The sequence below is a fragment of the Lissotriton vulgaris genome, chromosome 2_1, assembly GCF_964263255.1.
Source record: "Lissotriton vulgaris chromosome 2_1, aLisVul1.2, whole genome shotgun sequence".
In the NCBI taxonomy this organism is placed as follows: domain Eukaryota; kingdom Metazoa; phylum Chordata; class Amphibia; order Caudata; family Salamandridae; genus Lissotriton; species Lissotriton vulgaris.
In genome coordinates, this window is record NC_141687.1 from 206,092,352 (window position 1) to 206,119,556 (window position 27,205).

A 27,205-nucleotide genomic window follows, 5' to 3' on the forward strand; every position below is an offset into this window, starting at 1 on the left:
AAGTCCGTTACACCGTTACTTAGTCACAAGGCAACTGGGCTGATTATTCCCTTATTGTCTTCTGGGATGAAGTCCTATAAACCCCTTTCATCAACAGATAGTTGCTCTTTCTCCAGGAAGTCTACAACTCTCCTCACAGGGTCATGCCCAGGTTGTCCCTTCTGGTAAAGAAGCCAGCATTCAAGGATCTTGGCTGTGGAGCACAAGTAATTCCCACCCTCACTGCAGTGTTGGCCCTCACACTGGTCAACACGAATCCTGGCATATTTGCCTAATTTTCACACAATATTTCTCCTGATTTTGCACTCTACAATGTGGTTTCCGGATATCCATCACTGTGGTGGGCTAGACCTGACCGCCTTTGGGTGGTCTTCCCTCAACTTTTTGTCTGTCTCCCTCCATTTTTCTGTACCTGTTTTTGCTGGCTTTCGGACTCTGCGCCCTTTACCTCTGCTAATCAGCGTTAAAGTACTTGTGCTCTCTCTCCTAAAAAATGGTAACATTGGCTCATATGCAATTGGCATATTCAATTTAAATATACCTTCCAAGTAACGTGCACTACATTTGCCCAGGGCCTGTAAATTAAATGCTAATAGTGGACCCTCAGCACTAATTGTGCCACCCACATAAGTAGCCCCTTAACCATGTCTTAGGCCTGCCATTGCAGGTCCTGTGTGTACGGCTTACTGCCACTGTGACTTGGCATTGCAAACTACTTTCCAAGCCTTAAACACCCCTTTTGTTATATATGAGTTACCCCTAAGAAGGACATTGGTAACCAAAAGGGCAGGGTGCTATGTAAATAAAAGGTAGGACATGTACTTGCCAATTTTACAGCCTATTTCAGTTTTTCACTGCTGTGAGGTCTGCTCCTCTCATAGACCAGCATTGGGAATTCACATATATACTTTTAAGTGCTAATTCCTGATCCCACAGGAGTAGCTTTATCATGTATGATACGGTTGGAATAGTAATTATACATCCTCATTCCTGGTCAAATTGAATTTAACACTACTATGATAGAAAAGCCCCTTTTAGAAAGTGGACATGTCTCTGCTCTTGTTTGGTCTGTGGGCCTGTAGCCTGTCTCCAATATACACCTGGAGTGGGTGACAATACCCCTTTGTGCATTCCCCCCAGACAGGCACAAACATTGGAAGGTCAGTGGTGGCTGAGCATCCATCTGCATACATCTGCATTCTGATGGCCCTGTCTGGGCAGATGGGAGGAAAGGGCTCACACTGGCACATCAAAGGGTAATGGCCTGACCACACACAACATACTGATGACCTACCACACATAGCCTGGCAGACAGGATTGGTTTGATAGGGGTGCTAATGCACTTCAAATGCACTCTTTGAAGGCACTATTTAACCACATGCGCGCTAGCGTGATTTTGGAGCTATGCTGAGATTTTAAAAAACCCATTGTTCATGACGAGCTGGGCTCGTCATCAGTGTTTGAGGAGGCTACACCATGACGAGCCCAGCTCGTCATGAGCCTGGAAGGGGTTAATAAGTACTGGGTCCCTGACCACCCCCTAACCAGACACTTCTGGATCTTGGATTGAAACCCAGTCAGAAGGACCGTGGTGCAGCCCAAAGAACTAATCTGGACTGCTTTTCTGATTGTTGCCCTGCTGCTCCCTGACTCTGTGGAAGTGCTGCCATCTCCCCAAAAGTGATCTCCAAGGGCTTGTCGGCTTGCCAGCTGTTCTCTATGTGGTCTCAGGGACATCAAAGACCTTGTGCTTAGTCTGAGCCCCTGGACTGCTCCAAGTTTACCTGTGCTGCTAGCAAGCCGGAGAAGTGAGTGCGGTGCTTCCTCTCCTACCCGCACCGCTCTGAGTATGCCTGTTGCCGCTGGCAAGTCGTAGAAGTGAGTGCAGTGCTCCATCTTATCCTGCACCATCCAGAGTGTGCCCGTTCTGAGTCTGCCTGTTGCTACAGGCAGGTCAGATAAGTGAGCGCAGTGCTCTACCTCATCCCTGCTCCGTTCTGAGTGTACCTGTTGCCGCTTCCAAGTCGGAGAAGTGACCCTGGTGTTTCATCTCCTCCCCACAGTATTCTGAGTGCACCTGTTGCTTGAAGCTGGCAAATTGGGGAATTGAGTGCCATGCTCGTCTCCTCCCCGCACCGTGCCTTTCCGGGCACTCTTAAAGGACTGAAATGAAGGGACGGAGTCCCAGAGCACATTTGGTATAATTTTCAGCATGTATAAAGGATTGCTGTAACGGCTCTATGATAGGATCATTGGTGCCAAGTACTTACTTTTGTCACTTTCGGTTACAGGCGCATAACTTGTGATATCCTGATTGGATTTCTGTCATCTTGGTTTTGTCCTGCACAGATAAAGATTCTTGTTTTATGGTATATTTACTGTGCTGTTGTATGAGATATTGCTCAAATACTTTGCACAGTTCCTTCCAAGGTAAGCCTGCCTGCGTTGTGCCAAGCTACTGGAGGTTCAACACAGGGTAATTTAGCATTAAGTAGCATTATGTAATGACTTACCCTGACTAGGATCGTGGTCCCTACTTGGAACAATTCCAATGACCCTCTCGTGAACAGTTTTAAATCTTTCCTCCAGGACCTGAACCTTATCCAAGCCTGCAATAGCCTGACCCATAACCAAGAAGCCACCTTGGACTTAATCGTTGCTACAGACAACGCCATACAAATTGAATCCATTCTCCCATGCGACTGGACTGACCACCACTGCATCATCTTCTCAATCAGAGAAAAGGCTATCACTTCTATGGGCCAACCAACAAAACCAAAGACTGGGACCAAGACACCCACAACATTGACTCACACACTATATCAACTCTAAGCAACAACATCCTGCTCCCACCCTCCTGTATGAACAACGTCCATGACTCCACAGATCATTACTTGACCAAAATCATGGATACCCTCACCCCCAAACAACTTAAAAGAATCCCGTCTAAACTATCCAACCCCTGGTTTAACTCTAACCTGATAGAAGAAAGCTCACACCTCCACATGTCTTTCTGTTCTATTGAATATTTGTGTACACTCCTGTAAAGCGCTCTGTCACCTGAAATGGTCTTGTTCACACTATATACCTCTGGGAGGCTGTGGGACGGTGATAAGAAGGCGTGCATTGTCTAGGTAGCAGCAGCAAAGAGGGAAAAAACTCTGAATTACAGCGACTAGATAAGGAAATAATACAATTGGAAACTGAACTTACTACGGAAACAGAAAAGAGAATTGTAGCAAGTGATATGGTGAGAACATTAGAGAGGCATAAAATAGGATGTAAATATGAGCTGGGGGATAAAGCTGGGAAATTGTTGGCCTGGCTGGAAAAAAGAGAGATGGCGAATCGACTGGTCATGGAACTGGTCACTGATAATGGTACCAGTCTAGGGGATACAAAGGGTATAACAAACGAATTCGCAAGACACTACGAGCAGCTCTATACCTCTAAAATTATGAGGCAGGCAAATGATATGAAGGAGCTACTGTCGGAAATGCTACTGACAATACTATCATATGAGTATAAAACAACACTTGATAATGTTCTAGCACTGGACAAAATAGCTCAAGCCCTTCGAAATCAGAGAAAGCAATGGGACCAAATGGTCTACCCATTGAGCTTTACAAATTCCGACCAGGTAGACTAGCCAAATAGCTAAAAACCATGTATGAGGAGAGCCTGGAAAAGGGATGTCTCCCACAAGATCAGAGAACCGCCACATAAGTTGTGATTCATAAAGAGGGGATGTGAGAAGTTGGCCTGGCATATGCTGTCCACTATTCTAGTGGGCACCTTGCACCAGGCCAAACGACCCTTATTGATGATAGATTTAAAGGCAACCTATATAGAAAGCTATCCTAGTGGTATCTGTGGAGAGCAGCCTTCAGGCTAAGTCTTGAAGGAATGTAAAGCAGCTTGTTTTACCAGTCTATAATCTTATGAATGACCAAATAAAAGGAAAACCACACCAGGTATATTTATAAAATATATGTATTTATTCTAAAAACATCCCTCTAGTCTCTTTATGAGGCTAGAGGCAAAATTACATTCTGTAAACTTATTTAGCACACAGTAAATTAGCACAATATATGGTTAGCCCTAGGGGCGTAACAAACCATATGCAAAGAAAGTGGTATAAGAACCACTATAGACTTAGAGATAAGGCCTAGGGCCTGTACAACCCCTGGGGCAACTAGGAACCACTCAAGGTAGTGGCACAGGGGGCCCACAGGGGACGCATGCAGTGTCTACACAGCCGCGAATCACCATTGACTACTACGGAGAAAGTTGCAATTAGAATTTTAAAGATTAGGGACACTTAGAAGTGGACTTGGAGCAAACCCCTTTAGAACTAGGTAGTTCCAGAGCCAATACCCACGGGAGCACCGGAGTACTCACCCCATGTGCATAGGTGTCTTTTCGTGTCGGGTTTCATCTTCGTTTTCTATTGCGTTTTCTATGGCGAGCTGCTGAAAAGTGCTGCAAGCGACCAAGTGGAAAGTGTCCGGATGGATCCAAGGGTGGATCAGAGATTTGAAGAACCTGAAAGAAGAGGGGACAGAGTCTGGGTCACCAGCCAGTGACCAAGAAGGCGATGAGCAGATGCCCACCGATGTCGGGTGATTTCAGGTGCCGAAGGGGAAGCTTGACTCTTCAGCCACGAGGACCAGGAGGCATTGACGACAACCAGGAGCTGGATTTGAGCTGTTGAGTGCTGTGGTGTCGGTATCTGGATTGGACCCAACATGCCTTGGGAACAGCAACCCACGCAGAAAGTAAAGATTGGCTTTGGGGCAGACCAGCAAGGTCTGAAGGAATAACCCTTTGTATTGGAGTCAGGTCACATCTGGAGCAACCAGGGAAGCCCAAGAAACAGAGGAGTTACCTCCTTGGGCACCCACCAGTCGACGGAGCAGGGATCGCGAAGGGGCCTCAAGCAGAAATGCTAGAAGTGGGCTCACGGAGCACTCGTGGAGTGTAGGCCCACAATCTTCGGTGCAGATGGTGCACGGGGCTTGGACTCCAATTAGCCCAATGCACAACTTCAGGAAAGCTCGGGAAGTCGATGCACTTGCAAATGTGCACGGTGTCCAGGAGCTCCGGTTCCACATCATTTGTGAAGGCTGCGGGTCTCAGCTTTGCTGGGATCTCGTATCGGCCTCGGAGAAGTCTGGAAGTCTGTGTCCTGTGTTGCAAATCCATCAGGATCTGGCAGGAGCCTTGGAAATGCAGACCAGCAAGATGCTTCTTTGGTGCCTGTTTGAACAGGGGAGTCACTCCTTGAACCCAAGGGAGATCCTTCCATCTTCTAGTCGAAATAGAATGTCGAAGTTCCAGGATATATGTTGCAGAGTTTCGTCCTGGTATAATCTAAAGTCCTAATGACTGGGTTCCTATACTAAGTTTAGGGGTTGGACTTACTCTAGGGTCCCACCTATGGGAGGACCCAGGGAGGGCGTGGTTACACCCTTTTCCCTTTGTTCAGTTTCACGCCAGAGCAGGGGCAGAAAAACCCTGCAACCGGTTTGAATAGGGGTATGCACAGGGACACCAAGTGTGCCCCAGCACTGTCTGAAAAGCATTCTATGAATGCACCCACCCAGCCCCAATACACTAAAGCCTGTCTGAGAGGTAGTTGCACCTCCCTGTGACAGGAAACCTATTGTCCAGGTCTCCCCTGCCAGAGTTTCGTCCAGCAGCTGGAGGTCAGACTCGTGTCTGTGGTTGCAGCATCCATTTTGTGATGCTGGGGCTCTTTTAAACTATTACTGGTTAGGTAAGTGTGTGCATGTCTTCTCCCTCTAGAAGGGTGGAATTCTACCCCCGCCACCAGAACTGGCGGGGGTAGGATTCCAAAGTGTTTGACACCAAACACAACATGTTTCCATGCAGCCATTCCAAAGTTAGAATTTACCGCGAGGTTATAATGCACTTAAAAGTATATGGTCTGGCTGCATCACAGAACAGGCTTAGAGAATAGATTCTGAAAGCTGCAGAGGGGCTCAGCTCATGCTTGGGCACCCTCTCACACAAAACCAAGCACTCTGCCTTCAGGATTGATAAGGCCTGCCAGAGAAGTGACTTATAGGTGTATACGTGTCAGTGATTAAAGGTAGATAAAGGTAACTTATATCTTAGTAAGGGCTGCGTGCACCACCTTACCCAGGCTGCAGTAGCAGACCTGTGGTGCCATTTTGGAAGGCTTCCCAGGGGTAGCATAATACATGCTTCAGCCCCTGGTAGGCCTCTGGGATACCTATGCATTTTGGTACCTAAGGTACCATATACTAGGGACTCACTAGGGGTACCTAAAGCACATACAATCAACTTAAAGAGGAAGCAGCCAGGCTGGGGTCCTGAATAGCAGGGCCTAGCCAGACTAAAGTAAAAAAAACTGTGAAAGACCAGCAAAAATTGGGGATAACCATACTAAGCAGATCCTACTCTCCTACAGGGGAAACCAAAACATAAATGCACATAGGCACATATAAGCATATAGGCACATATCATTGCTGAATGCCGAGGTCAAAATACTGGCCAAACTGTTGGCCATCAGGTTGGTCCGGGTGATCTCCGGACTGGTCCACTTGGATCAGTCTGGATTCATGCCGGCAAGAAATACTTCATGTAACCTATGGCGCTTGCATGGGGTTATGGGTAGGGTAGAAACCCTGAAGATGCAGTGGTGGTATCCCTTGGCAACACTATGGCGTTTGACACCATTGGAACTGCTCGGATTTGGCTCGAAATGTATTAATTGGGTGCGACTTCTATACGCAGGTCCCATGACTCAAGTAGTTGTCAACAACAAAAAATTGGCTGCTTTCCAGCTCTATAGAGGAATGAGACAGGGGTGTCCGTTGTCACCACTGTTATTTGCTTTGACACTAGAACTGTTGGCCTGCTGGATTCGTAAAGACCCGGTAATTCAGGGGTTGACATGGGCGGAAAAGTTGGGAGGATCGCATATATCTATATGCTGATGATATCCTGCTATACTTGGCCTCACCATCGAGGTTCCTACATAGAGTCCTTAATATATGCACTGACTTTGGCACTTATTCAGGATAATCATTTAATTGGACAAAGTCAGTGATATTTGTGCTCTATGGAGATCCTCTAGACCTTCTGTAGTGACCGGATATTTTGTCCTATTTCTGAGTGATGATGACTTTGGTCTACTACCATCCTAGTATAGTGGTTAGATCCCTATTTTTAGCATATTTGTAGGGCTTGCCTATTGGCTTTGGCATGATTCTATGTCTCGTTTGCCTCTTTTCGGGCCTAAAGGCCTAAGAGCAGCCATCTTGTCTTCCAGGCACATGTAGGTCAGAAGTGATGTTTAGAGTTGAGCCTGTTATTCACTAGTTAGAAACCGGTGATCAGCATGTTACCCATATTGCTTTCGGATGACTTCATATCCAGAATACACAAACTCTTCAATAATTTTATCTGGCAAGATAAGAAACCAAGAATTTTGCTGAAAAAACTTCAATTGCCGAAAGACAAAGTGGGGGTTGGTCTTCCTAACTTTAGATGTTACCAGACGGCATTCCTGTGCAAACAAGGAGCACATTGGTTCCTTAATCAACAAGAATACACTCCTGTGTTGGTTCAAGTGGAGAAATCCATCATTAACAATCTGCCACTTTCCACTATAATGACTATGGATCCTTCGGCCTTTACTCAATCAAAATATATATTTCTCAACACTAAGCGGGCTCTACTCAGCCTAAAGAGGCACTGTAAAGCTAAAGTAAAATTCTCCAAGTCAATCCTATCATCCTTTTGGTTTAACCCGGCACCAAATGATGACCGTGGGCTCCTCTTTTGGGAAGACTGGGCTAAAAAGGGTTTGAATTTAGGGCAGGACATTTACGACGACACTTCCCCGCTCCCCTTTTCCACCATACAATCGCACTTTGATCTCCGTCCGCTTGACTTCTATAGGTTTCTACGCCTCAAAGCACTTGTCTATGCCAGAGCCATTGTTCCGCAGCAACCCACGCTATGCACCAAACTAGCACAACTTATGTCACAAGGCCACATGGTATCAAAAATGTATAAACTCATAGCACCATTTCCACAGAAAACACATAGAAAATGTGAGAGGGACTGGTAAAGTGAGACAAACTCCTCTAACCTGACTTTTGATTGGAGCAAGATACATCTCACTCCCTTCTACAATCAAATATCCCCGATTCTATCCCAGACAAAACTTATGCTGATAAAAAGATCCTACTGGACGCCTGAGAAACTCTTCAAACTCAAACTCCTAGACAGCCCCCTTTGCTGGAACTGCAAAACACACGAGGGTACCATGGCACATATGTTCTTTTACTGTCCGTTGCTCCAAACATTCTGGGGTCTTTGCCTACATCCAGCACACCTTCCACTTCCGTCCGACCAGGGACTTCACATATATCCTACTAGGAGCGATTGACCCGAATATTCCAAGGGAACATGACAGACACCTCCTTGATCTTATGCTCACACTAGCCTGCAAAATTATCCTGAGTAAGTGGAAGTGCGCTTCTGACGTCTCCTTTGCACATTGGCAGGAATGGCTGGCTTCCCTGAGAGGTGCGGACAATTACGTTTTATATTCATCCCCCTGGCGGAAACCTAACACCAAACTTTGGAGTCTGCTCAATTCATTGGAACTCTGTTATGACCCACCTTAGGTGCACTACCAAGGATCCAACATGCCACTTTCTGAACGCTGCTGCAACATTGGGCATTACTCCCGGCCTATATGACGTCTGCCCGGGTTCAAGCAGTTTCTTAAAACCTTATTGCTGCTGCTAGATCTCTCCAGTGCTCTCCCCTTCTCTCTGTCTAACTTCTTCCCCTCTCCTTTTCCTTCTGTGTCCTCTTTGTCTTTTTGGTTACTCCCGCTCTATGAAGCAGTGACTATATGAATGGATATCTGGGACAACGCTATCTCTGCTACACAATCTTATGGACCGATTGTGTATTTCCCACGTGTGTAATATGACATTAGCATCGTGTTGTTTCGTGTTGACTGCACTAACTGTATTTATCCATGCATTATTCATTGTATCTCTCCCGCGAGCCCATTACTGTATGTTTGCTTTCTATCTTTTTGTAATCTTTGTTTTGAACTTTAATAAAAAAGATTTGAAATCAAAAAGAAACCGGTGAGGACCGGCCTTTATCGAAGGAATGTGCTTACTTCCCCGGGTTCTAGACACAACTACAGCTGGCCACTGTGGGAGCGCAGGGAGCTCGGGGCTTGGTACAGGAATTCAGTGGGAGGCAGGGTGCTTGCTGGAAATTTCCATGAGCAGAGAGCCTCCCATATTATCAAAGAACAAAAGAGCAGAGAGGTCAGATGGTTTTTTGGAGTTGATGCAGTCGGTTGGATCAGTTTAGTCAGATGGTTTTTGGAATTGAAAAAGTCGGTTGGATCAGTTTGGTCAGAAGAAGTCAGTTGGTTTGCAGAGCTGGAGCTTTGAGCTGGAGCTGTGAGTTGGACAGCTGATCTGTGGAGCAATTACCAGGCAGATGGAAGAATTGGAATTGTTAGCAGACTATGAAGTTACATTTGGAGTGCAGTTGGAGTGAAGCTAGTACGTTGGTGAAGGTGAAGGAGAGAGAGTCCTGATTCCACCAGAGAGAGGAACAGACAGTTGGACCCTTCTTAACAGGGTGAGGTATTCTTAGCTAGTTTGCACTATATATAATCATTCATCTCCTTTTGTTTTCTAGGTTATATTTAGGTTCCTGTTTGCATCAATAATTCCCTACTGTATTATTGCAATGTTTTCTTTGCCTTGTTCTCTTTCTAATAAAGACCCCAATGTGCATTAGTATCATTTGTATGTTTTCCTTTGGGAGGGAGTAAGTGGGCTTTTCATAGCCAGGTGCTGACGTACAGAAGGCTGGTGATCCCCTTCTTACAGGTAACTGAAGACAGTGAAGTGTACTGCTTCTGATTAGAGAATAACTGCAAATGCATTAGTTAGATCTGTGTATCTTTTAGGTGTGTATGTGTGCATTCTCATGATTAATTATTTTCTCTTTCATCTATATTGCTATTCCTCCTTGTCTTCCTATTAGTGTGTAAAGAGGCCCCAATACATAGTAATTGCACTTGAGAGTTGTTTACTAAGACAGAATTAACCTTTCTTTTTAGCCAGGTGCTGTCGTATAGAAGGTTGGGCAATTCTCTTCTTACAGGTAACTGAGAAACCAAAGACAGGGTAGTTTTGTTAGGAAATAACTTCCAGTGAATATTAGGTACTTAGGAACTTCCCAATAGAGAGAGAGCAGAAGGTATTATTAGGACAGTGAGATCGCTCAAGATAGGGCGTTAATGAGAACACCAATTGTGATTGGTGTGTAGTGAGATCGCTCAAGATAGGGCGTTAATGAGAGCACCAATTGTGATTGGTGTGTAGTGAGATCGCTCAAGTTAGGGTGTTAATGAGAGCACCAATTGTGATTGGTGTGTAGTGAGATCACACAAGATAGGGTGTTAATGAGAACACCAATTGTGGTTGGTGTGGTAGAGTGAGCTGCTCTCCAATATGAGAAGGAGGGTAGAATAGCCCGGGCCAGATTGTCGCAGGGCTATAAGGTAAGATCATAGGATGAGACATGGAATTCCGTAGTTATTAGTGACTATTCTTAGTAATCACTTAGATCTAGCAGTGTTTTTGATGGTATAAGCTTGTATATTGCAAATTCCCCATTCCCGGGTAAGTACTCAGGTACTGTTGTAATAGGATCCGGGAAGGGATGGTGTTACGTTTTGGCCAGGTTGGTTGCATCTAGGTGAGTGGATGGTTTTTGGTCCGAGAATCCGGTCATTACACCTTCCCAGAGACTGCAAGGCATCAGTCGCTAAGGAGGGGTTCAAATATCTAGGGATATATATTACTAAAGACCCATGGCTCAGTTATACTCTCAATTTGCGGCCGCTTTCAAGCGACTAAGGCACGATGTAGAACATTGGAAGGCTCTGCCGCTTTCCCTACAGGGATGAGCAGTGCTCTTCAAAATTATGTCATTACCACGTTTTTTATACATCCTCCATAACTCACCAGATATAGTCCTGGCATCCTATTTTGCAGCTGTGGAGAGCACTCAGATAGCATTGCTCTGGGGCAGCAGCCCACCACGGATATCATTCCCAAAACTGTTGCAGGGTTGGTACGACGGAGCAATTGGTTTACCAAATATTAAAATATATAACTGGGCTGCACAATTAGCGGCCGTCAACCATTGTAACTATTGACTCCAGATGATCCAGGTTATGCAATGGATAGGTGGCTCCTACCAGGAAGTAACCACACAAGAGCACTGTATTCCTGGCCCAAGTAGTTGGGACTGACATGTCCTATGCTCCACGCAGTACAGGTGTGGCAGGTGGTGCAGAGGAGCATGGGATGGGCACAGACTATAACCCAAGCCTCCCCACTTTAGGACTCAGAAAAACTGGTATCCTTCTAGAGATCAAAAGGGTTTCATAAATGGGACACTATTAGAATGTCGCGGGTGGGAGACCTTTGGAAAAAGGGAGAAGTAATGTTGTTTGAGACACCGAAGCAAGACTATGAACTAGCAGAGACCGAGAGGTACAGATATCTGCAAGTCTGACATGCATTGAACACTGCAATACCAAGACAGCGACCCTTCCGGAGGCTGCGCCTCTGGAGGATAGACTCCTGGACGGCTACATGCCGCGTAAAACAATCTCTCTGACCTATTCTAAGGTGATCAACAACTCACCTAACCCCCTTTTGAAGCTCCATGATAAGTGGGAGAGGGATGTTTTAGAATTGGAGGAGGACGAATGGCGGGAGGCATTAGCATCGCCTAAGGAGGCAGCAATATCATTCAAACTCAAACTCATGCAATTGAAAGTTCTGCATCAAATATACTTTACAGGGCCCACTTTGGTCAAGATGGAACAAAGAGAGGACCCTAATTGTTGAAGGCAATGTGGTCAGGAGGGTGCCTTCAAGCATATAATCTGGGACTGTCCGCTTATAGGCGAGTATTGGGAAAAAGTGGTTCACTGTATGGAGGAAGTGTTGGGAGTATACTTGAAACCAGAGCCTAAATGGTGTTTGGTGAATGTGTGGGAACCCACGGACCTGGGGAGTAAGGAAAAGATGTGGACAGCTCTGGGAGCAATGGTTGCTAAAAGAAATATAGCAAGGAAATGGGGGCGCAAAAGGTGCCTACAGTAAAAGAATGGAGTAACGATATGGATTGGTGTATGTACTGTGAAAAAACAGTTTACGTGTCTAGGTGGTGGCCCAAAAATGGATGCAAATATAGGGAAAATTGAACTCTTATAGGGGAGAAATATGCACACCGCTCAGAATGCAGACACTGCCTATCATTGAAGAACTATAGATATAAGGCGCAAACACTATAATATGTGGGGAGACTTCTTGAGGATAAAGAATCAACTGCACCATACCACTGTCAGAAATTAAAGTGAACAAGGATGTATTTTGAACCTGCACTGTTATTTTTTGTGTTTATATACAATAAAAGGAAATTTAAAAAAAAATGTAAATGAAAAAATTAAGCAAAGAACTCTGCCAACTGAAGACCTGGTTTCTAACACTGACATTTTGAGTATTTACCACAGCCTGGTATGGCTAAAGTCTTAGTCACTCAAAGTACAGCAGGAAGAGGGGCTAATCTGGGTGCTCCCTGTCTGAGAAGCCAAAACAAAGGCACAAAAGAGGACGATGTCTTCCCACTCAGCCTCTACACACCAATGTTTTCAGTCGAAATTCCAAAGAAATAATAAAGATTAAAGGGTGCAGGGGCTATCCTTTGACTTAAAAAAGGCATTTGTCTCTTGAATTTCTTTCACAGGAGTCTGGTCCAATTCAAAGGGACCTTGGGAATTGACATTCCTGTCTGGCAGGCTCTCTCTATTATCAATCTTGCAAACTACTTGCACAACGGAGATCCATATGTAATCTTGTGCCTATACAGTCTGTTGCCTTCAACTGCAGACTGTGACTATAAGCAAGAATCGTTGTCGCACATAGTGTGCCTTGGCAGTGGTTAAAGGCCTTAAGGTGCTTTTAGCTAAAAACCAATCGAAAAAGGCAGTGTAAAACTGCGATACAAATGTGTTTGAGTGGGGTTAGTGTATAGTTAACATCTAGGTTTTTGAAGTTTTTGAATGGTGCTTGTTGCTAAATATCCAACCACTCTAATAGATTTTTTATGAATAGTGACATTGCTATTTTTATTATCGCATGCTGCACTTTATTAAGTTGCTTTAATAAATGCTGTCCTTTTATCTCGTTTTAGACAATTATGTACTTTATATCTTTTGCGAATATTGGTTCAGTTATTGTAAGTCCTTACTAAATGCACTTTGTATTGCCATCACTAAGTAGCAGTGCGTTATTAAAATGTTGCTTAGAGAATGAAGCTTAAGAACTCATTTACCTTAGATCTATCACCTTTATTTTGGCTCCACTTTACAGTTCAGTCTGCATAATGATATAAAATAACAGAATTATGCCTCTTTTACGATGAAACTGCATTCTGTTTTTATATATGTTTGGTATATTGTTATGGTCTTAACTGTAAACAATAAAGTGTACTTACTTATGTACATATATTAAAGTAAAAATTATACATTCCATGCTCACCATAATCCACAAGCTGTTTTGGTGTAAAGCAGTGACCTGAACATAGTGCTGGACTTTGCAGGAACGATGTAAACTGCAAAATTCTCACATCCTCCCCGCCTATCCATTCACACTTAACTCAGAATACTGAGATAAATACGCAACCAGGGAAAGGAGAACAGGATTTAGTGAGAAGAAAAATTAAAACGGGATGTCTCGGTCAGCAGACAGTCATCTGGTAATTACTCGCTCAAGGATTTCATGATGCATTGGGTATGCACACCATTTGACTAGGTTACTTGTTTCATACACTGACAAATAGGAGTCAGAGAACTAATAAATAATCAACAACAATCCTTTAGCTCAGATAATGTTTTTAGTTACTTCTTTGCAGGTTTTAAATTGATACCTTCATCAGGAACAAAATGCACACTAACGCTAGTAACACAAAAGTACTCTTCAATGTCATACAGCAGTTCACCAAACCCCTCAGCGAAGCCAGGGACTTCACGCCATCCCAGGAACTTTGCGACAAGCTCAGCTCCTACTTCTACCTCAATATCAAGGCCCTCTACAACAACTTCAGCGAACATATTCCAGAAACCACCCCCCTACTCCACCACCAACAACCAGCCAACCATCCCCACCTGGAAACCTGCTACCACCGAAGACATCGCCATGACCATGCAGAACACCCACTCAGGAACCCCCACCGACCCCTGCCCGCCGCACATCTTCCACAGAGCCGCTGTTGCCATAGCACGCGAGCTTGGCCGGACCATTAACGCATCCTTCAAATCCGGCATATTACCCGATGACTGGAAGCACTCAGCCAATCCGACGGACCTGAAAAACCACCGGCCCATCTCTCTTCTTCCCTTCACAGCCAAAGTCACCGAAAGATTCATAAACGCCCAGTTGACCACCTTCATCGAAGATAACACCATCCTCGACCCCTCCCAGTCCGGATTTCCCAGCAGCCTCAGTACCAAGACCGCCATCCTCGCCACCACCAATGTCATCTGCATGCTACTCGATCAGGGCCACATTGCGGCCCTCATCCTACTAGAACTCCTTGCAGCCTTCGACACCGTCTCACACTGCACTCTAGCAGCCAGACTCCACGACTCCGGGATATGAGGAACCACCCTCGACTGGAACCCATCCTTTCTCTCCAGTAGAACCCAAAGGAACAGACTCCCATCCTTCCTCTTCTAGCCCACAGAGATCAACTGCGGAGTACCCCAAGGATCCTCGCTCAGCCCCACACTCTTCAACATCTACCTGGCCCCCCTCGCTGCCATCGTCGGACAGCGTGGGCTCAATAGTATCCTACGCCGATGACACCCAGCTCATCCTCTCCCTCACGAATAACCCAGAAGACATCAGACTCTGCTTCCAGGAAGGAATTAAGGACGTCACAGCCTGGATGAACAACAGCTGCCTAATGCTCAACTTGGAGAAGACAGAGGTCCTCGTCCTTGGACCCTCCTCTTCCGCCTGGGACAACACCTGGTTGCCTTCCGCCCTCAGAAACCCACCCACTCTATCAGACCACGCCAGAAATCTCGGCCTCATCCAAGACTCCTCTCTCACCATGACCCACGGGATCAACTCTGTTGCCTCCGCCTGCTTCAACTCCCTCCCCATCCTCCGCAAGACCTTCAAGTGGATCCCCCTGAATGCAGAAAGGTCATCACCCACGCACTCATAACCAGCACTACTTGCAATGCCCTCTACGCCGGAATCAACAGAACCCTGCGACACAAGCTCCAAACCATCCAGAACACCGCAGCCAGACTCGTCCTCGGAACCCCACAACACAAGTACATGACCCAGCACCTAAGCGACCTCCACTGGCTCCCCGTCGAGAAGAGAGGAACCTTCAAGTTACTCACCCACGCCTACAAATCACTCCACAACATCGGACCCAAATACCTCAATGATTGAGTCTCCTTCCACGTACCCAAAAGGAACCTCCGCTTTGCAGACCTCACCCTGGCAGAGACACCTCGCATCCGCAGAATCAGAGCAGATGGAAGAGCCTTCTCCTACGTTGCAGCAAAGGCCTGGAACGAGCTCTCAGTCAACATCAGATGCTCCCCTAATCTGTACACCTTTAGGAAAATCCTCAAGACCTGGCTCTTCAATTGAACCAGAGCAACAACCTCCCACCCCATAGTGCCTTGAGACCCTCACGGGTGAGTAGCGCGCTTTATAAAACCCCTGACTGATTGATTGATACCTACTGTATAACTAATACAGTAATATACACTTATGAAGCACAGGTTTCACTCACACTTGGGGAAAAAATGCTGCAAATAAGATTTTGTCCACACAACAGTCTTTAAAAGCAGCCTGGAGCACTTTTAAATTTTAGAATATATTCCAGTTAATTGCATCACTTAATTAGAATATGCCAGGCTTATTAATTCCATAAGTACAGCAGATCCAGAAGATGAAGGACAAGGTGCCTGAGAGTCTTTCTTTTAAAGATAATGTGGACAGTGTATGTATGTATACAGGATTGCTATCGTGCAACTTATCCAAAAGGCAGCAGAGCGCTGTAGGGGGTCAAAGACAATCATAAAGTCTATGAGCGATATGCGAGATAGCTGTTTTGTGTACTGTTATAAAGTGTTCCTAAAAGAAGCATGTCTTTAACTCATTCCTAAATTGTAGCAGCGTTGGGCTGGTTCTAATGCATACGAGGATGTTGTTTCAGATCGTGGGTGCAATTATGGTAAAGGCTTACTGCCTTGTTTTGACTTTTTTACACTATATAGCCTGCTGTCGGATTGGTGTCTTGACTGTGGGTCTGCCGAGTAGCACAAGAAATGGGGAGCTTGTCTCCAGGAAAAGCAGGGAAGCTGGATGGGATGCCATTATAAACGATGCTGCTGGTTTTGAAGATGGTTCGGGCTGGCCTGGGGAGCCAATGGAGTTCATCATGATGTGAGTGATGCAATCATATTTCTTCAGGCCCTGGATGAGACGTGCTGCAGCGTGTAGGATTCCCTTAAAGGATTTCAATGTGTAGTCTGGGCGTTCAAGTAGCTTTACCTCAGTTCAGGTGTGAAAGAATGAAGGTTTTAACCGCAGTTCTGCAGTCACTTTCTGGAAGAATCAGTTTCGCTTTCTTTATAAAAGAGAACTGGTACTAGCCCGTCCTTCTGTTTTAGCAATATGTTCCTTGAGGGTGCGGTTGGTGTTCAGGCTAAATAAAGTGACTTGGCATTCACTGAAAGTTTGGCTTCAAAGCTGTCAAGGTTCAAATGATTAGGATTTGTACTGCTGCTTGTTTGTGGTTCTTGGCAAATAAAAGACATTCTGTCTTGGTTGGATTGAGCTTCATGTAGACACTGAACATCCAGGTATGGCTGATATCAAGAAGTATTTGAGGCACTGAAAGTCTAAAGCAGGGGAGACTTTCAAGTAGAGCTGTGTATCATCTGCATGTTGGGGGAATAGCGGAATAAATCCAAACGTAACCTCTTACAGTCCACTCAGAATTATGAATTACAACCAAAACTCCAATTTGATGAATCCTTCTTGAGAAATATTCTCTGAAAAGAGGTCTGCAGGTAACCCGGAACTTACAGGAAGTAAACCAATGACAAGCATACATGCACTGAAAGATGTGTCTCAAATAATGCCTAGAACCAACAGTGCCCCATTTCTCACAAGATCAAGTCTACCTCTAAAAAGGAAGCAATAGGATCTATTTTGCAATAGATAGGGAGCCACAGAATCTATTTTACAAGGTTTGCCTTGTAGTTTTTGGGGCCCCATTGGACAACAAATATTAGACGCTTGACTCACAGAAGAAATAAACATGTTGTGCTGCTTTAAGCTTTGAACATGAATTTGAAAAAGTTCAATACTTTGAAAAGGTTTCTCTTGTCTTACTTGCAACACATGTTCACAAAAAGAGGGAGGTTCCCTACTATTGAAAATAGGGACAGGGTAGATACAATTAACAAGTCTGAAACGTCCTGAATTACAAACACAGGTGTGAATACGATCTGGGCAAAAACAAATTTAAATCAACTTTATATTGACATTACATCACAAGAGGAACTGTACGTCAGCAAACACCAAATAATAAAAACCAAAGGATATGATATATAAAAAGTTTTTTTTCAATTTATTACATTCACTAAGTTTAAAAACAATTCATACATAAAAACATTTCATGATTACACTTAAGAAAACAAAGTCGACACTGCGTTTCGGTGATTCAAAGGATGTTCACCTTCTTCAGGACGGTTTTCTTTCTTTGCCAAAGGGCTATGCCTACTGCCAGTTTGGAATTAGAACAATGTAGGCATAATGAGGTTGAGGTAACGTTTCATTAAAATCTCACCCAAGGTATACACCGATGAGAAAAATACTCAAGATATGAAGACCTTCGTTGGAGCCACTGAATTGTTTAAAATAAAATAAACTAAAAAAGTCTTTCAAGGAGCCTGTTTTAGGTCTACTTGCAAGTCGCAACTGGATATCGACTAGGCTTGAGACACCACCATGAGTTTTCTCTTACAGATCAAGGAATCTGATCTTGGTGTATGGCAAACTCACTATGCAGGTTTTTGCTTCTTGACAGACCTTCGTAATGCGAAACGGCCTCCCTGCATCCAACGTGGTCCCTTCCTGTTACACATACAGTGTGCACCCACTCTCCACAACTGCCTCAGCAACCTCTCCTTAGGGCATTTCCTCAGCTTCCCACAGGCAGTAGACCTTATATTGAAAGGTGAGCACTATAGGATAGGAATCCAATTCAAACAGAGCCTAGTATGGGGCTCAATTCGATGTTAGGCGGAATGCCTCCAACTCACATCATCTCGCATTCGGGACTAACCGACTTGCGGTCGGCACTTATGACCGCCAGATTACGATGCGACAAACACTGTTCGGTCGAATTCCCATTATTTCCTATGGGAGCTCGTGTTACGCCCGAGAACCGCTCGTAACACAGGCTCCTTTGGGGAAATATTGTGTGTGTGTAAAACCCTGCACCCTCTTGCAGGCACCCCACGATGCCTGACACAGTTCAGGGTTTTACAGGGGGGTACCTTAGGTACCTCCTCGGCCACCAACCATAGGCCGCCGGAGTTGGGGGGCTGCGAGGGACCCCCAAAGTCACTTTCTGACAGCCTTTCTGTGTCTGATAAGGCTGGCGCGGAACAGCTGTTGGAAGCCGACATTGTAATCAAGATGGCAGAAACATCGTCCATAGGGGGTTACTGTGCGTTCCAACTGACAGAATACTCCGCGAGTTGGTTGGAACACAGTCGGAATGATTGGGCGGTTTACGTTCCGACAGTGAACATCATAATCTGGCGGTTAGACTGTTAACCAACTGAGTCGGTCGGAAGGGATCTGATGCGGTCGGGAAGATTCTAACTGCTTTGCTGAGGCTTTCTGCGCTCTGCCCCACATCGTAATGAGCCCCTAAATGTGAGACTTCATTAGAGAGGTTTGCCACATAGAAGAAATACAAAAAACAGAGGTCAAAAACACAAATCAGAGATTTTTTTTATTAAAAACAAAAAAGAAATTACTCACTACGATGAGAAGAGCTGCAACCCTAGAGATTACGCCAAGGTATGTCCTTATGTAAACTCTTAGCTGACTACTGACCAGCATCATGAAAGAGATCACTGTTGAAATAAGTGTGCTCACTAGCCTGTTTGGTCGTAACACAGTGTCTCGTTTATGAATCCAGACCTTTTTTGTGCCTCCACAGGTCTTCCTTCACAGCCTCAATCTCCTGCTTGAGCCACGTCTGGGAACAGATTGCAGGAATGGAGGACGGAGAGGAACCATCAGGTGAACTTGCAACTGAAATGATCAACATTTTCAAGCACCTTCGATCATTGTCAGAAACTGAACAGAGTCTCGTCAAATATAACAAGTTTCTTGTGAGTACAAATTTACTGTATCATGATGTCGGATAATCTGTTCTTCCGTAGCGTATTAGTTAAAATTGCTACTTTGGGTTTTGTTCAAAATGGTGACAGTTAAATTTATAAGCATATATTCCTTATAAGGAACAGATTAGAAAAAAAGGCTTATTTTTTATGCACAGTTCAGTTTTAATGGAGCACTAGGTTAGCCATGTGGCTTGATGGCAGTTCTGAGAGGCAGCACCACACCACACCAGATTATCTTGAAGGTAGGGTGCAAGCAATAATTGAACCGTCAGCAACCGTCAGCAGCAACTAATGGAACCTCAAACACTTGGCATTAGGTATGGTTTTTGAGATGGTTTTGCACATTATGAGGCTCATTTAGGCTTTGTAATAGTAATAGCAATAATGGGGCGACCCAGTGTCCCTCAAAACCTGGGTGTACATGTTAAACAAAAACAGTTGGTTCTGTTGGGGTTTACAAATTGCTTTATAATATAGAGGCAGCACAATTTTACTTCTACCAAATACCAATGCTTTAAGGAAGGAAAGGAAAATGACATAACACATACCAAGGTATAGAATTGAATGCTGTTTTCAAAATAGAGGTCAACTATTCAAGGCTGTCTCAATTTACAAATCAATTGCAAAGGGAATAGGTGACTGTGGTGAAAAAAGTGACATGTGGTGAATGGTGACATAAACAGTACACTATATACAAGACAAATCAATGTGCAAAATGGGAAGTGGAGAAGATTTCTGTGTATTCTTATGATTTATGCACATACACTATAAGGTCCATAAGTGATTTAAAATATGATGTGTTGACATATCTGGTGCATCGACGTTTCAACCCTGCAAATTGCGCAATAGTGTGAAGTATGTCAAGGGTGGGTCTTCTTCAGGACAGGAAAGGGAGTGGGCAGCCAATTTGTAGATACTGTAGTCTCTACACAAGTGAAAGGCGTCTTATTCAAATGATGATTTTTATTTTCAAATTTCAAAAATCTCAGTTCTCCTCTGAGCGATAGGAGCCTTAACGTTATAATTTTTTAAAAGACATCCACCCGTCGGTTGGAGTCTCTGTGGGCAGCCAGTCAAGTCGATTTGCGTGAACTGACTTCCATGCGGCACTCGCTCCAGCAGTAGGCTTTGGCTTTATATAAGGGGCGTCAGGCTTCCAAATTTAAAGCTGTCATCATTATGGTGGGCATCATTTCACAGAAGTAGCTCATACCTACATGGTGGGATTATCTTTGAGGGGAAAGACAATTGTGGCCAGTCCTTTACACTATGGTGAAGAGATAGAACTGTTGTCGCTTGCCTGAGTCTTGGAAATGAACCTCCAAATTGGATCGAGGATCTACATCAAAAATGTTTCTGGGACCCTGGGAGAATTAAAAAAAACATTTCTGTAGAGGCTTTGTGTGGTTTCAGTAGTAGCCCCATACAGAAAAAATATCAGAAATGTTCAATTTAGGGTAAACCTATTTGATACCATTTATGTCGCTGTGAGATCTGTGAAATTGGTATCCTTGATAGTAGAGTTATCAACGGTGCTGTAATTTGGAACACTGCTTAAGGCTGTGCTCTAAACGGGGCAGAGGTACACCAGAGACCAGACAAAACAGTTTCCTTTTTATAGTAGAAATATATGCTCACTATAGAGGGCCATAACACTGTTAATACAGTAATTGGGAAGGATAACTACGAACACAATAATCTGGGTGGTTATTAAGCATAAATGTATGTAAAGCAATAGTTACATTGGGGAACAGTTTAGTAGATGAAGGAAATAGCCCCAGGCAAATTAATCTGTTTTTGTTCTATTTGGCTGATTCAAAAGGCATCAATACTGCCTACTCGGTGACTACTACTCATAATGTCAAACATCAGATAAGAGATCCTGAGACGTAGGCCTGTGTACAGCCTCATATTACTGGACCTACATCTTGGGTCTCCTTTTTCTGAAAAAACTACATTAACCAATTTAAAAAGAGCCCAAACTTTGGTAACATTTACTGCCCCATAAAAGATGTGCAAATAGGGAATACTTTCATTCATCACTCTTCTTTATACTACAAGATAATAAGATAATCAGAAACATTGATTCTAATATCTTCAACTGATAAAACGGATCCTCCTGCTCTTTCAAACATATCACCAAAAACCTCAGAGGCTTATTACAAGTTTGGCTGTAACACGACTGCTGTCGAAATGGTTCAGACCTTCCCATATCCCAGACCCTCAACATCCTGCGGCTGCTTGATGATGACCAAAACTCTTGTGGACCTAACTGACAGTAAGCCCTAAACTTACCCGTTCCTATTGACTCCTCAGCAAATAGTTGGTCGCCATGGACGTGTGAAGGTTTATGGGGTCCAAGGCCAAAACATGTCATTCAATTCAATTCAATTCATTTATATAGCGCGCTACATACCCAGAGGGTCTCAAGGCGCTTGGAGAAGGGTGGTGAATTACTTGTCGAATATCCAGGTTTTAAGTTGCTTTCTGAATGCTAGGTGGTTCTGAGTGAGGCGAAGGTGAATGGGAAGTGAGTTCCATGTTTTAGCCGCCAGGTAGGAGAAGGATCTTCCTCCCATGGTGGTTTTGTTGATGCGAGGTACAGCAGCAAGGGCTTGGTTGGAGGAGCGCAGCTGGCGGCAGGGGGTGTAGAAGGAGAGTCGTGTGTTGAGGCAGTCGGGTCCAAGTTCGTAAAGTGCTTTGTGTGCGTGGGTTAGGAGGCGGAATGTTATCCTCTTATTGACGGGGAGCCAGTGGAGGTTTTTCAGGTGACCAGAAATGTGGTCATTACGCGGGATGTCTAGTATGAGTCTGGCTGAAGCGTTCTGGATGCGTTGGAGTTTTTTCTGAAGTTTTGCGGTGGTACCGACGTATAGGGTGTTTCCGTAGTCCAGTCGGCTTGTAACCAGTGCGTGGGTGACCGTTTTTATAGTTTCGGTGGGGATCCAGCGAAATGTTTTTTTGAGCATGCGAAGAATGTTGAAGCATGATGAAGAAACAGCGTTGACTTGTCTGGTCATCGAGAGCGAGGAGTCCAGAATGACGCCCAGGTTCCGTGCGTAGTCAGTCGGGATGGGTGCTTTACCAAGGGACTCTGGCCACCAAGAGTCGTCCCAGGCAGAGGGGGAGGTACCTAAGATAAGGACTTCTGTTTTGTCGGAATTCAGTTTCAGACGACTGAGCTTCATCCACTCGGCTACTTCTTTCATTCCTTCATGCAGGTTGGTTTTGGCGGTGTTTGGGTCTTTGGTGAGTGAGAGGATCAGTTGAGTGTCATCAGCGTAGGAGATGATGTTGAGGTTGTGTTGGCGTGCGATGGCCGCGAGGGGGCTCATGTATATGTTGAAGAGGGTGGGACTGAGTGAGGATCCTTGTGGTACTCCGCAAATGACTTCAGAGGCCTCTGACTTGAATGGTGGGAGGCGGACTCTCTGGGTTCTTCCGGCAAGGAACGAGGTGATCCAATCCAGTGCTTTTCCTTGGATTCCGATGTTTCTGAGGCGTTGTAACAGGGTGCTATGACAGACTGTGTCAAAGGCTGCGGAGAGGTCGAGGAGGATGAGGGTGACTGTGTCTCCATTGTCCAGTAGAGTTCGAATGTCGTCTGTTGCTGCGATGAGTGCGGTCTCAGTGCTGTGTTTGGCTCGGAAGCCGGACTATGAGGAGTCGAGGGATTTGTTGGTTTCGAGGAAGGCGGCGAGCTGGTTGTTGACAGCTTTCTCGATGACCTTGGCCGGGAATGGAAGGAGCGAGATGGGGCGGTAGTTTTTGAGTTTGGTGGGGTCAGCTGTGGGTTTTTTCAGAAGGGCGCTGAGTTCGGCGTGTTTCCAGCTTTCCGGGAAGGTGGCGGAGTTGAGGGAGCAGTTGATGACGTCTCGGAGATGTGGTGCTATGATGGAATCTGCTTTGTTGAAGATGTGGTGAGGGCATGGGTCTGTGGGGGATCCTGAGTGGATGGAGTTCATCAGGCGGATGGTGTCCTCAGTAGAGATTGGGTTCCAGTCATTGAGGATGTTCAGGGGGGGTGAAGGTACGGCAGAGGGTTGGGTGGGTTGGTCTCCGGGTTGGTTGACAAAGCTGTTGTGGATGTCTGCGATTTTGTCGTGGAAGAACGAAGCTAGGGAGTCGCAGAGGGCTTGAGAGGGAGTGATGTTGTTGGAGTTGGCAGTGGGGTTGGTAAACTCTTTGACGATGTTGAATAGTTCCTTGCTGTTGTGGGCGTTGTTGTCTAGACGGTTTTTGAATGCGGCTTTTTTGGCAGTCCGGATCAGTTGGTGGTGTATGCGGGTGGCGTTTTTGAAGGCGTCCCTGGTGCTGGTGTTTGGGTCTTTTTTCCATGCCTTCTCAAGGGAGCGACAGAGTTTCTTGGATTTCTTAAGATCATCGTTGAACCAGGGGGCGTTTTTGTTGCCTACTTTGATTTGACGTTTTTTCAGGGGGGCTAGGTTGTCGGCGCTGTTGGTTAGCCATTGAGTGAGGTTAATGGCTGCTTGGTTGGCGTTCGAAGAGAGGGCAGGGGGGTTTTGAAGAAGCAATGAGGAGATCTAGTCGATGGTGATTTTGTTCTAGTTTCTTCGCAGCGTAGGTTGAGGGTGGTTGTGGGTTGTGGTCTTTTTGTAGATAAAGTGAACGCAGCTGTGGTCCGTCCAATGGAGAGCTGTGGTGTGACTGAAGGAGATATGTTTGCTGGAGGTGAAGACAGGGTCGAGTGTGTGACCTGCGTAGTGAGTGGGGGTATTAACAAGTTGTTTGAGTCCGAGGTTGGTGAGATTGTCCAGAAGGGTGGTGGTGTTGCTGTTGTTGCTTTTTTCCAGGTGAAAATTGAGGTCTCCCAATAGAATGTAGTCCTCGGAGGGGGGGGCGTGTGGGGTGATAAAGTCAGTGATGTCTTCACAGAATTGAGCACGGGGTCCTGGTGGCCTGTAGAGGAGGGTGCCTCTGAGTGTGGTCTTGGGGTCGGTGTGGATCTGGAAGTGAAGGTGTTCGGCGCTAGCGAGGTTGACGTCTGAGCTGGCTGAGATGCGGATGGAATTCTTATGGACGATAGCGATGCCTCCTCCTGTTTGCTTGGTGCGGTCTTTACGGATGATCTTGTAGCCTTCCGGGATGGCAATGGTGATGTCTGGGGCAGAGGAGGTGTTCATCCATGTTTCTGTTAGGAAGGCGACGTCCGGGGAGATGGTGTCTAGTAGATTCCAGAGGTCGATGGCGTGTCTGTGGACCGAGCGGGTGTTGAGCAGGATGCATTTTAGGTGGTTGGTGTCAGGTCTTTGTTTGGTGTTAGTGGATGATGAGTTGGTCTTGGTGCCGTCAAACTTGCAGGAGTTGCATGTGAAGGGTCCATGGGTGTGTCCAGGAGCGGCTTGGGCGCAGTTGGGGAGGCGGCCGGGGTTAAGGGCTAAGAGGGTGGAGGGGCCGTATGTAATGCGGGTGGGGTGGGTGAACGGGGGCCAGGGGGTCTGGCGCTGGGCGCAGACGGGCTTACCTTTGGTGCACCTTCGGCGTGACCGCTGCGCGTGGACGCTGCGCGTAAAACCATCTATCTAAATGGAGAATGGGGGGCGGAGCGTGGGAGGGTCAGCTGGGAGGCGGTAGCAGGGGAGGGTAGGCGGGCCAAGGGGGTCCACAACAAACAAACAAGATGACAAAATGGAGGATGGCACGTGAAACGGGGGCAGGTTACTATACGGCTAAATTGCTCAAATTAATGCACACAGTAAAGCAGCACTAAATATAGTGAGTCAATGGTCCCTATCCCAATAAATCGTAATGCATGGTCCAAGCACTGCTCCACGATGCCCTCTTTGTGCAAGTCATTGACACTGCACAGGCCAACATCAATTTGAAAATGTGTATAAAATTAGGACTCAGGGATACTGATGTGTGCATTGATTGGTTTAGCATAACAGCGCATCCCTATCAGTATCACAGCTATTCATCTCCTTGACACCTTCACATTGACCACTTGCTAGGTCCTGTTGTCATATCAAAGAGACTTCTGTATGGATGTGTCATGAACCTTAAGCACACCCTCTCTGCTAAATATCTGTATTAGACTCTCACACATCACCCACATAAAAAGGTAAATGTGATGTCAATGTAATGTCAAATAATCAGTGTGAGAAGCAAACAAAGGTCACAATGTCAACACTCTGCAGAATATATTTGCCTCTACCAGGGGGACCCCTGACAGCCTGGGCCATTTGGCCTGAGTCCACTTTGCACATGCCTCAACGTGTCCTGAAGTATATCAGGGTCACCTAATAGCATAACCAAGGGCCATACATATGTGGGGAATGTGTAAGTGCAAGTCATGAAAGCACAAACAGCAGTAACAGCATTTGTCAGACACATATATAAAGTAGGTGTAAGCTAATCACATTGAAAAGGACACATGTCCATACAGACCTGTAAAATGACAATTCACCACCCTTCATGTGTTGGTAAACAAATAACTAACTTGCACACATCAAAAACATCAAAGTGAGAAATCCAAGCTAAATGATGTTCAAATTGTCCAAGACACGCAGAAATACTAACCATATGATATCCCACCCAATGCAATGTCAGCCACATTTGGAATGCATACGACATATCCATCTTTGGAACAGTTACCCTTCTCCAGTGTAACTCAAGAACAGGTTCCAATGTCGGATTATACAAATCCCTTCACATGGATCAGCAATCAGTGTGAAACAAACACAACTGTAGTCACACATCACAAAGTATACAATAATATAAAGTTATTAGCCAAGTAATGGCAGGACTAATGTGTTCTAAACCAAAAAATAAGTGTATTGCTCCATAATAACATTATAGAGTTTAACCAAAGGCCAATGACCTGTCCATGTCCACATTCGGTGTTCCAGCACAGTGCTGTGTCACTAGACGTCCCCTTCAAGACACTGCCGGGGAACCTCCTCACAAAGGGGCATTATTTGGGCATATCAGGCACATCGATGATCTTATTTGGGAGGGGTACGTATAGGTTTGGAAGGGGTGTCCTTGGATTGTGAAGGATGGACTTTGGAATAAGAAGGGGTGGACTGACTTTAGGGGGAGTTGGGAGTCGGAAGATGTGGATTGACGTTTGGAAGGGGTACGCTGGGAAGTGGAAGGGGTGGATGGATCAGAAATAGTGGTGGATTTGGAGGTAGAAGTAGTGGTCTTGCCTGTAGTAGGAAGAGGACGCTGCTTTGAAGAGTGGTAGGAAGTTTGGTAGCAGTGAGGGCAAGGGCAAAGGAAGGAGATTTCTGTAGGGAACTTGGAAGGGGATGTGGGAAAGAGTGGGGGCTTGGAGGGACAGGAAGTGGCTTTGAGTAATGTGCTTGAGGCTGGTGCAGGTGCATGTGTGTCAGGTGAAAGTGTTGCTAGTGGTGTGTCTAGTTTATCTGGTTTATGTTGGGTGCGTGATTCTTTTTGTGGGACTTTTTTAGCAGTATAGAGTGTGGGTGGTGTGTCTGTGGATGTTGCTGTGTCCAAGGATGTTGCTGCAGTGGAAGTTCTTGGAATGGGTGTCGTGAATAATGATGTTGTGCTGACTGTAGGTGTGTCTATGGATGTGATGGTGGGTGTGTATGTGGGTATGGGTGTGTCTGTGGCGGGTAGGGGTGCAATGGTGGGTGT